Consider the following 12,675-nt stretch of genomic DNA (forward strand, 5'->3'; position numbering starts at 1 on the left):
AGTACTTTTACTTGAGTAGATTTTTGACTGAGTAACTTTTACTTGTAGTGGAGTAGATTTGACCATGAGTATCAATACTTTTACTCAAGTACTAGAGTTGAGTACTTTGTCCACCACTGGTTAAGCTTCCAGAGTTCTGGCAGCAGAGCCCTGGTTCCAGCATGTGGAGGCCCAGTTTCATCTCCGTGGGATCACGACAGACGACACCAAGTATTTTCAATTCATCGCAGCACTGGATTCAGGTTCCACTCGCCGGCTGATGGGACTGCTGTGGGACCCGCAGAGTGCTAACAAATATAGCACGCTGAAAGAAAGCCTGCTGCGGCTCTATCAACTTTCAGATGCTGAGCGAGCAGATCGCCTGTTGTCTCTAGATGGTTTAGGGGATCGTAAGCCCTCTGAGCTGATGGAAAACATGCTGGCATTATTGGGCTCTGGCGATATGTCGTTCCTCTTCACACATCTTTTCCTGCGCCAGCTTCCTTCCACCTGTTCGCACTGCATTGGCCAGCTCCCCGCTGGTCCAGACCAGGGACTACCGCGCAGCTGTGTCGACAGCTGGCATTTTGAGTGAGAGTCATGGACCTCTGCTGGATGCTGCTAATGGGACTCCCATTCGCACCTTTGGATCAAGGTTGGTGACTGTCTCTTTCAATGGACATCAGTTTGGTTGGGACTTCGTCGTAGCTGCTGTTTCGCTCCCTATTCTGGGTGCTGATTTTCTGTGTGCTTTTAGGTTATTGGTAAATATTGCTGATAGCTGTTTAATCAATGCTGTATCTTTTGATTCCTACCCCTGTAAACTGGGAGGTTCTGGACATCAACCTCTTGCTAACATGCTGGCCACAGGTGACGAGTTTCAGCGTCTATTAGCTGAGTTTCCCACTCTCACGATTCCCACTTTTTCAGCTACGGTAGCTAAACATGGAGTGGAACACCATATTACTACAGTGGGTCCGCCGGTTTTTGCTTGGGTCCGCCGTCTGGATGCTACCACGTTGGGAATAGCTAAAGGGGAGTTTGCTAAAATGGAGAGCCTTGRCATTGTGCGTCACTCTAAAAGTCCGTGGGCATCTCCTTTGCACATGGTTCCCAAGGCAGATGGGAGCTGGCCGCCTTGTGGGGATTTCCGACGCCTTATGTGACCTGTAACGACAGGTACCCAATCCCTCACATTCAGGACTTTTCTGTCCATCTGGCTGGGGCAACCATTTTTTCAAAGGTAGATCTGATGCGGGGATATCCTCAAGTCCCTGTCCATCCGTCGGACATACCCAAAACCACTGTTATAACTCCTTTCGGGCTTTTTGAGTTTTTGCGGATGCGTTTTGGCCTTACAGGCGCAACCCAGACCTTCCAGTGTCTGATGGATTCAGTCCTGCAGGGCATGCCTTTTTTGTTTGTCTATTTAGACGACATACTGGTGGCAAGCCAGTCATGGGCAGAACACAGAATACATCTCCGCCAGTTGTTTGTTCGACTCAGTCAGCACGGTCTCATCATCAACCCTGCTAAATGCCAGTTTGGACGGTCAGCGATTGAGTTTCTGGGACACAAGCTGTCACCACAAGGGGCGGTTCCCCTACCGGCCAAAGTTGAAGCAGTTTCTGTTTTTCCCCGTCCTCCATCAGTGAAGCCCCTGCAGGAGTTCTTGGGGATGGTGAACTTTTATAACCGCTTCATCCCTCGGGCTGCTCAACTTATGCGCCCCCTGTATGAGGCCCTTAGAGGCAAGAAAGGAGATCAGCTGAAAGGGTGGACCCCAGAGAAGGCCCAGGCATTTGAGGATGCCAAGAAGGCCCTGGCTGATGCTGCACTGTTGGCCCACATATCTCCAACAGCTTCAGTAGTCCTCACTACCGATGCATCTGACTATGCAGTTGGAGCAGTGTGTGAACAGTGGGTAGATAGGGCCTGGCAACCCCTTGCCTTTTTTAGCAGGAAAATTCGGGATGCCGAAAAAAGGTATAGCACTTTTGATCGGGAACTGCTCGCCCTTTTCCTTGCAACACGCCATTTCCGGTTCCTGCTGGAGGGCAGGAATTTTACTGCTTTTGTGGACCACAAGCCACTTACCTTTGCCATGGCAAATGTTTCAGAACCATGGTCAGCAAGGCAACAACAGCACCTTTTGGCAATTTCAGAGTTCACTACCAACATTCAACATGTGGCCGGTAAGAACAATCTGGTGGCTGACTGTTTGTCCAGGGGAGAGGTTGGTGCTGTGCATTTGGGCATAGATTCCGTTACTATGTCAGAGGACCAACTTGCAGACCCGGGGATTCTGGCTTTTAAGACAGCTGGGTCCAGTTTGCGTTTGGAGGATGTCTCCTTTCATGACTGTGGGGCGACTCTGCTTTGCGATGTCTCCACTGGCAGGCCTTGGCCTTTGGTTCCCACTTGCTGGCGTCGACGGGATTTTGACACAGTTCATTCCCTTTCACACCCGGGAGTCAAGGCTTCAGTTAAGCTTGTGGGTGCTAAGTTTGTGTGGCCGGGCCTTCGGAAAGATGTTAGATCTTGGGCAGCTTCCTGTGTGTCTTGTCAGCGTGCTAAGGTCCAACGGCACACCAACGCCCCCCTGGAGCGATTTCCTATTCCCCAGGGAAAGTTTGAGCATGTCCATGTGGACCTAGTGGGTCCGCTTCCCTCATCTCGTGGGTTCACCCATCTCTTGATGATAGTGGACAGGACATCTTGTTGGCCAGAGGCAGTTCCTCTGTCATCAACCACATCAGCTGATGTGGCACGGGCGTTCATTTCCTCCTGGGTGTCTCGTTTTGGGGTACAGTTGGACCTGACATCGGACAGAGGTCTACAGTTCACATCAGACTTATGGACGGCCGTGGCTGAGAGCCTTGGAGTTAAACTTCATCGTACTGCTGTGTATCACCCACAGGCCAATGGCCTTTGTGAGAGGTTCYACCGTACTATGAAGGCTGCTTTGCGGGCTTCACTGGTGGATAACAGTTGGGTCGATCGGCTGCCTTGGTTGTTTTTGGGACTGCATTCAGCTCCTAAGGAAGACCTGAGGTTTTCGTCAGCTGAGTTGGTCCTGGGGCAACCGTTGAGGGTGCCRGGGGAGTTTTTGCCTTGCCAATCTGATTCTGTTGCTCTTGTTGGCACCAAGGTGGCCCTTCCAGCAGAGACTAAGTTTTTTGCTCCTTTGGCAGCACTTTCACTGCCTACCACAATGGTTTGTGCCAAAGGACCTTATGTCTGCGGAATACGTTTTTATCCGCCATGATGCCCACCGTTCGCCTCTCCGACCTCCATATGATGGTCCCTTTCGTGTTGGTCTAAGGATTTTTTGGTAGAGGTGGGATGTAATCAGGAGTGTGTTTCAGTGGATCGGTTGAAAACTGCGCACTTGTTTCCAGATGACCCGGTTGAAGTGGCTCAGCCTCCATGGCGTGGTCGTCCACCTGATCCCAGGCTCACTGTTCCAGTCCCCCCTCCTGCGGCTGGGTTTTTCCCTGCGAGAGGGCTGTTTCACTGCAGGCAACGTAAAACTACACCATTTTTGACCACGTTAGCTGCAGAGAGCAGTCGGAGTGACCGACTTATTAGGCCGCCTAGTCGTTACCGTTAGGGTTTAGTTTTCTTTGCTTTGTTTTGGTTTCTGTTTTATTCTCCCTGGATTTGAGATTATTTAACATTCTGTGTGTTCGGGGGGGGGGGGGGGGGGGGCTTGTGTGGTGAACACTTTAGGCAATATTTCACACCAGAATGTAGGCTCTTGTTGTGAAGAGTAAAAAGAGGAAACCCGCGAGAGTGAAGAGGGACTTTCCGGACTGTTGAACCTGCTGTGTGACCTTTTGGTTTCTTTGTGAGTTGGAAGATGTTCTGAATAAAGAGACTCCAAATATTCATTGGGCCTCATGCAAGAACATGTTCGTATTCTCATCCTAAATTTCTCTTACTTTTGTTCGTACGAAGGGTTCATACGAGCATGCCACATCAGATTCAACAAACTCTTCTATCTTCAGGAAAAGTGTGTAAATGAATTACACCTTTTCGTATCAGATGCTCGTGCACGCGAGAGGAGATTAGCATAATTACCACTCCAAAAACACCATATGAGGCTATGTTTCCTGCCTCAGATATCAGGAAGTGTCCATTCATGAAAATGACAGCAAAAATTAAAAAGAAGAACTTTACGAGTTCAGAGATTGAAGTCCGTCTGTCAGAGATCCAGAAAAGAAAATCTGTCATTTTTAGCAGGTCAGCTGTGGAATAAAAAGAGCTTCTCAAAGTATAAGCAACTGTGTTAAATCATTTGCATTTGTTCAGAAGCGGTAGCGCTGCGCACCATCCCCCCCCCGCGGTCACAGGTGGTCTCAGTTGCGGTTCTGAAATAAGCATTTTAAAATGTTTTCAAAATATGTCTGGCACATTGGGGAGAATCCACAACTTGCTAGAGGGATTATATATCCCCTCTGGCCTGGGAACGTCTCGGTGTCCCCCAGGACGAGCTGGAAGGTGTCGCTGGGGAGAGCGGGGTCTCCTGCTGCCCCCCACGACCCGATCCCGGATAAGCGACAGAAAACGGACGGACAATTTATATTGTAAGTCTAAATTATTACATTTAAAATTATAACTCTAATTCAAGCAGAATAGCCTATTGTCAACATAATTATGGAGTGTGATTTATTTTCAACTCAAAATATCTTCAAACTAACGAAATATAAAGTTATTAGGGAGGAAAACCCGTCTGGATAACAGCAGACTGACTGCTCGTAAAATATACGACAGGTCTGGACCACTCGTGAATTTTGTTCGTATCTGAAAAAAATCTTAGAATACGAAAACATTGGTGAATGCCACAAATTCTCCTAAATCACTCGTACGCGCAACTTAAGAACAAATCTGTGCGTACGAACGGTTCTTGCATGAGGCCCATTGTCTCATCTTTGACCAACTTCCACAATGCTGTTTTTATGTTTAAATAGAAAAAAAACTTATCTTCTCATCACTTCCTCTTCTAAACACCTTGAAATTGGCCTCTGTCTCTTTAAGAACCTCCTTCTGCTTCTGTTCCGTCCATTTTGGGGGGGAGGCTGTTATGATGCAGTTTACTTGSCATCTGAAAATACATKTCCTCAAAGGTATTTTTAATCTGAAAAGAGCTTCACTGAGTGAGAAATAGTGTTGAGAGCAGCAGACAATAAGTTTCACTTTTAATTTCACCTGTGAGCCTGCAGGAGTCATGGCCGGGGTGTGTGGGGAGGGGGAGGGGGGTGCACTCTTCCATGAGGAAATTTGGCTTAAAGACACGTTTCAAGGGTGTTTCTGGTACCAAAAGGCGTTTCTGGTCCCCACCAGTCATTTCGCTGCTCAGCATGGCTGCCTAAAATCACTGCAGGATATCTCAAACATGCATGAATGAGTCAGAACAAGGTTTTAGGCATGTTTTTTATGAGAGTATAACATTATAACATGATATAAAACTCAAAAAAGTTGATTTTCATTGATATTGCCCCTTTAATAACCAATTTATGTTGTTAGCCTACATCATTACATTAAAAAGTTTAATTATAATTCGAACAGAATAGCCTCTTTTCAACATAACCACAGCTGAAGCATCCAAACCAATAAGTCAGGTGATGGTGCACATGACCCTCTATGAACAATAGAGCTAATCAAACCTATTGTTAAGCGATGACCCTCTTTTGCAAATGATTAACCYGTTTGTCCATGTGGAGRCAGTGCTTATAAGGCCAAGTTCACCTGAAACTCATCAGACTGAAGAAGTTTCTTGGAGGAAAGATGAAACGTTTCACTAAAGAAGAATTCATCCAGAGGACCTACTTATTTTTTCTCTTTGATATTTTTCTACCTGGATTCCTGAGATGCATCAGGACATTTGTCCAAGTAAATCTCCTACATTCCCTTAAAACACTTTTATAGTGATTTCGGGACTGTACATACTGTTCCCACCTGGTTTTACTTGGTTGGGACCTGTATCTTCGCCATCTTACTGCCTTGTGGAGGCCAGACAACTCTGGAGTCCACCAGGCCGGCTGCTTTGACGGCCTCCAGATTTTCTCCAGACAGGCAGACTTATAGGCAGTTTGCAAAAGGCAAACAAACCGAAGCTGCAATGATCGGTCTGGATTCACCATTTGGCTGACCCTCCAACTGCACTGCTACAGCATCACCTGTTGTTAGGTGGGGCAGTGCAGTGTGTCTTGCACCTCTTGTCAGGACTGCTGCTGCTCTGGGTCTGCGGCTGCTCACATCATATAGAAGTGTGCTCCCAGGGAATCCCAGGCCTCGTACCATAGACTTAACTATCCAAGGTTCCTGGATCAAGGCTATGCCTGTATGCATCCTACTAAGGCAGGTACACAACAATAAACTTGCGTCTTTATAATGATGCAAGTTGCTCTGTGTAAATTCCATCATCCCTAAAACTACAGAGATTAGGACGCTTTTCTCCATCAGAGGACACCAACATCATGTCAGTGTCCTCATCACCTGGAGACCCCAGTGCTTGTGAAACTCYGACCACTCCCTGCTGGGGTGCATTCAAGGGGCTACACTCGCACTGGGTACTCCCTGTAGACACAGCGACAGCAGTGGCAGAAGCCATCACCGAGCCCCAGGGCACTAAACCCTCCGGTTGCCCAGGACCCAACACATAAGCATCAGGTCCTGGGGCCAGAGTAAAGGTTGTTCCAATCAATATATTACTGGCCCATCCAGCCTGGTTCCCCACCAGACAGGCCAGAGGCATGGTCATAGGACCACCTGCAGCATTCGTGCCCAATGTGCTGCAGGCTGGGTCCCCGGAGATTTTAGAACCCCCTTCTACAGGGTACTGGGGGCAGGTTCCTTGTCCGCTCAATTTAAAAGTCTTGCCAACTTGCCATCCACCGGGGGTAGACGACTGACACAATCAATTAATAAAAATACCATTATTCGCCTAAGAAAAGACTATAAAATGTGTGGTGCTTTTAAAAGTCAGTAGTAAACAAACCCCAATAAATTTCTTCAGGTTGATAGCGCTAACTCAACACATTCTGAATGCTAATCACAATTTAAGCTAACTGTTAATTTTAATTAAAAAATCTAATTCAGCTGTTTTAAAACTTGCAGAGCTGAAACTGGTATAGTAATAGCCAAGAATGAGCTTTGATAAATTCTGAGCGCTAACTAGAAATCCAAGGTGGCCACCAGAGCTAAAATGCAAAATTGACCATAACTCAGCCATTTTTAGACATATTTGTCTGAAATCTGGGGATGTTAGTAGATCATACTAATCTCCAACATGCAGTAATATTTAAATTGGACRGCATGTGACAAGCCCTTTCATAGTTTCTCCAGGAACTATTCAAGTCTTTAAAACTGGAGTTTAGTCACTTTGCTGTGGAGGTAAATAAATTAAATTGACTGCAGAATTTATTCATTTGTAGACCAACACCTAAACATTATTTTCTGGGTTTCATTAAAATCTGTACAGTGGATGATGAGATATTTTGATAACAGACAGACATGGTCTAAAACATTATTCCTGCCTAATCAGACATAAATCCTTCTATCATAGCATGTCCTTTTGAGGGTTCAGTTAAACCAGATGGTGGGTGTAAACTTGTTAGAAGACATTCAGCCTGCCTTTGGGAAAACACTCTCCTGCAGGGCTGAAAGTCCAAATATTTCGTCTTTGTATTGTTGCTGTTAAAGCCCCAACATTTCAAACCAAATTATCATATCTGCTTTCTTTGCAGAAGCTTTTCCTCCCCTCACATTCCTTCTGTGGACTCGTCTCTTAGTCCCGCAGGCTTTTGGCTCGTGACTCTGCTGTTTGTGGAGACTGAGCAGATCCAGGTCTGAAACCTCCTGTCCTCAGTTTTGTGAGTTTGCTTTAGCAACCAGATGCACAAACTGTTTTTGGTTTCCATCAGATAATAGAGCAGTCTGCGCAGCATCTTGTTGGAGCATCGTCTTTAAAGATGTTTTGCTCTGTCCTTCACAGACATCTGAGGTATTTCACAGTTTAGTTGTTGAACAATGTGTGTTTTAATTAGATTCAAGCCCAACAATTATTTGTATTTTTAGTTGAAATGTTCTTATTTCAGTCCATCATTTGCAGTTAATGTTTTAAACATCTTGAAACAGTTCTGCTGGCTGCAGCTCAGCTGAAGAAAAGATAAATGTGTACAGGTGAGCAGTGTCCCTGCAGCACAAACAGCTGGCAAATTCATCAATCTGATAAATCCATTGAAAGACTAACATTCCTTGAAGGAATGCATGTCAACAATTTTCTTTCATGCCAGAGTTTTAGATTAAATTCATCTGATTATGAGAAATTATGGAGTTGCAGAAACTCTGGTCAAACTAAAATGACTTTGTGCACAAGCTCAAGACTCTTCAACAAAACACTTCTAGCTGAGACTTAGACACCTTATGGTGTGATGGGGGTGGTGGTGGGGGGTGATGTGTCTGTGCTGTGGGGTGAAGTGGTAACAGAGCTAATCATGAAACAGTGGATCTATGAAAAGATTAGCTGTTTCATGGCTGAATGATGTGATGAAGTGATGATCTGGCTGAAGGGTTAAACAACAAACTGATTTATTACTGAGGACGGGTTGATGATGACGTGTTTAGTTTATTTGAAAATGATACGAGGTAGATGTCTGTCACATATTTATTGTTTCTCATTAACCCAGCTGAGTTCTGCTCCATGACTCGTCTCCTGAAAGCTCATGTCTGTGCGGGACAAGGCCAGCCACATCAGCGATTCTGATTTTTAGTGTTTAATGTTTTTTACAGTGTTTCACGTAGAACATCTAAGTTAGAAAACGCCTTCACTTCCCGTGTCGAACAGATGTTTCTGAGCTCAGGTTCTGTGTGTGGCTGATGCACTCTGAGAGAAGGAGACACTTATATTTACATACTGATGGTTAAACTCTATAAGACATGCAGACTGTGGAAAGAAGACGGTTAGCTGCATAAATTAGAAAAGTTTAGACACTGCAAGTGTTTGAGTTTGTGACATTATTCCAGCCAGGATCTCACTGGGCAGAAAACAGAAAACAATCCATCGCTCCTCACTGCTGCTGCTCTTGTTCAATAAATCATTTTGTWTGATTTTAACATACTTTTAATACATCCTTTTTATAATGTGGATAGATGTGCACAGATGTGTGGAACACTAACAGAGAGCTAAAAGAATCATTCAGGAAGCACAAGCTGAAGACATCCCTGGAAGGTATTGAGAAACTTCATATCCAGAGCTTCACCTCATGACATGACTGCTGAATGTCCTTCAGCTCCTCACACAAAGACCAGTGAGGACAGACCCGGACATCCTGCTTCCATCTAAGGACAATGTACAGTATGACCATGCTAGAGCTGAAGTGGTTCTTCAATAAGCTAAAAGTGCAGCAAACACAAACAAATCAAAAGGAGCCAAACCCACCTTACCTGTTGGAGCTACAATAAAATGTGATACAACTTCCACTCTTCTCCCAGTGTTCAACTAAAACACCAACAACAGAAACAGCAGAAGAACAAACTGTTCTGCACTGACCTGCACATAATGTAAGGAAATACATCCCACAGAGTGCAGAGTTCTACAAACTTTAACTTTAAAATAAACATTTCAACCATTTTTCCTACTAAATAGATTTGTACAAGACACAAAGTCTACTTTTCTCTTACTGCAACCTACTTGATCTATTTATTATACCATATATTTAAACAAACTACAACTGTTTGTTCAATTTATGATTCAGTGCAACAAAATATACAAATTTAAAAGATGAAAGATGATACCTGCCCAGCCCCTGAGCTGTTGGCTTTGAGCACCTGTGGACACCCGAGCAATTTAGTTTAATAACCCTGAATTAATATCTCAAAATAATTTGCTATAATCTGCTACAGTCGAACAGCATTGACTAAAAACAACATGAACTACTGCTACCACTACTACTGGCTACTACTACTACTTTATTTGTAAAGCACTTTATTACAACCGTAGACACAACAAAGTGCTGTACGTGTAAAATCAAAATAACATTAATAAAAACCCACAAAACAAAGAATAAAAACAATTAAATCAATTAAAAAAACAATAAAATAGAAGCGAAAACCAACTGAAACAAGTCTCAGGCTGTGCCAAAAACCAGGAAAGAGTTTTAAAAGTGGACAATGAACAGGCTCGTCTGACAGGAAGATTTTTCCATGATCCTGGAGCAGCAACATGACAAGCTCTGTCTCCTCTCAGCTTACAATCAGACCTCCAGGAGCAGCTGATCAGCTGACCTGAGGCTCAGAGCAGGACAGTGTGGGTGAATCAGCTCAGACGGGTAGGATGGATCAAGACCAATCAAACTTAAACAAATAAAAGAACCTTAAAATGAATTCTAAAATGAACAGGCAGTGGTGTTCTGGACCAACTGGAGATATCTGAGAGAGGACTGGCTGACTCCTAGGTACAGTGATGAAGCTGTGGTGTAACAAKTACATGAATTACTGTTTCAAAATGTTTTGTAAGAACTGGCCTTAACTACTGCTCCAATCTGAGAATCTCACTGTCTACTTTAAAACCCAATTTACAAACTATCTGCATTACATGCAGAGCCAGGGGACCCAGATTCACAGGGGAAGGTTCACAGGAGTCACTGGGACCAAACACCATCACTTCTGGGTTCCTCACATTAAAATGAAAAATGCTTAAAGACATCCAGGCCTTGATGTCTTCAAGACATAACAGAAGTGGCCTAATTGAGAGGGTATCTTTCTTTCTCAGTGGCATATATATCTCACCATCATCAGCAAAACAATGAAAACAGATYTCATGCTTCCTGAGTACAGAACGACAAGCAGGGGACTTAAGATAGAACTCTGAGGAACACCAAAAGACAGAGGTGAAGTGGAGAATTCAGAACCAACTACACACGGTTCTGTCAGACACATATGATCGAAACCAACTAGCACAGTACCGCAGGTACCCACTTTGTGCTGTAGATATGAGATTAAAATATCGTGGTCCACTGTGTCAAAAGCAGCGCTTAAGTTGAACAGGACAATTCAATTAGTTTATATTTTTTCCCACAAGTCCTTTTTCTTTCCCATGTGTCTTACTTCTGTTAGTCAACAGACAGGAAGGAGCAGGATCCTTGTGCAGATCTACTGTGCATGCGTTTAGCCTAAAGTTTAAAATGTAGTTAAAAAAAGGTACAGGTAAATGTTTTTCTCCTTGCCTTTGTTCTAAAGATTAGGCTAAACTGAGGCAGCACAAGCATGCACAGTAGATCTGCACATGGATCCTGCTCCTTCATGTCTTTTGAACAATAGGAGAGGAGCTGACCCAAGAAGCTCTGCCCACCTTATTTACATAATGAGGCAGAAATGCATAAGGTAATGTAAAAACAGGAGACAGAAAAATGTAAGACACATGGAAAAGAAAAAGGACTTGTGGGAAAAAATATAAACATTAATTGAATATTAAACAATAAGAAACACACATGCATCTACAAGAAAAAACTAAAGTACATATTTTGAAAATACAGTAAAATGTAAATTATGTGCAGAAATATATAATTTATTGGAACTAACCTGGAAAAACAAATAGGTCAATTAAATTAGAAAGCATGAGGTAAATTTCTCCTTTTTAATTTAATTGATGCATTTTTAGTGTATTTATTAATTTATCAGTCCATTCGTACAGTATACTTCTGTTTTATTTCTAATTATGTCAGTTTTGATCTTCCAAACAAGAGAAAACAAAAACTAAAATAGTCAGCACTTACCCATTACAGGGTTGGCCTCACAGGTACTTCTTTGTGTACAACTGGATCCAGCAGCTTTAGGTCTTTTTTCTCCCAGACATGCCAAGGAAAAAAAAGACAAATAAGTACTGAAAAATGTGTGTGCATACAGTATTTAAATATTAAAATTTACAGATATTACCTGACAGCAGGTCCACTGGAAAAGRTTGGAGCAGRCAGGAAGGTATCTTTAAAACAAAAGTACATTTACTCTTAGATAAAGTAATAAAGTATAATAATAAATAAATAATAAGTTGTGGCATGTGATTGATTGACCATCTAATCTTGTCAACACTTACCTGTTCAGGGGGTGGCCTCAGGGATAAAACTGGAACCAGCAGCTCTTGGTCTTTTTATCTCCCAGACAAGCTGGTACATTGATGGAATAGTACAAAGAACAAACCAGTTAAAAAAACTGAAAAAATATTTGTGCACGGTATATGTAATGCAAACATATACAGATGTTACCTGACAGCAGGTCCATTGGAAAAGGTTTTAGCAGGTGCAGGAGGGAGATCTGTAAAACAAAAGTATATTTACTCATTTAGGTAAAGTACAAATACATGTTGTGGCATATGCAATTGATTGGCTTTACTTACTTAGAAATAACCTGCAAATAAAGCACATGGCCAGCACTTCAAATTGTGTTTCACATTACTGGAAAAGAAGAATATTTCATTTATATTAGCAAATAACAATAAAGGTAAAAAAAATTATGAACACACACATACATCTATATTATAATTGGTTTGTTTCTTCACAGTAAATTAAACAGGTTAAAGAACATCTTAATTTCATGGCATAAAGTACCGGTAACTGATAAAAAGCAGCAATGTGTATTAGGACACACACACACACACACACACACACACACACACACACACACACACACACACAC

This window comes from Austrofundulus limnaeus, unplaced genomic scaffold (genome assembly GCF_001266775.1).
Source record: "Austrofundulus limnaeus strain Quisiro unplaced genomic scaffold, Austrofundulus_limnaeus-1.0 Scaffold652, whole genome shotgun sequence".
Classification (NCBI taxonomy): domain Eukaryota; kingdom Metazoa; phylum Chordata; class Actinopteri; order Cyprinodontiformes; family Rivulidae; genus Austrofundulus; species Austrofundulus limnaeus.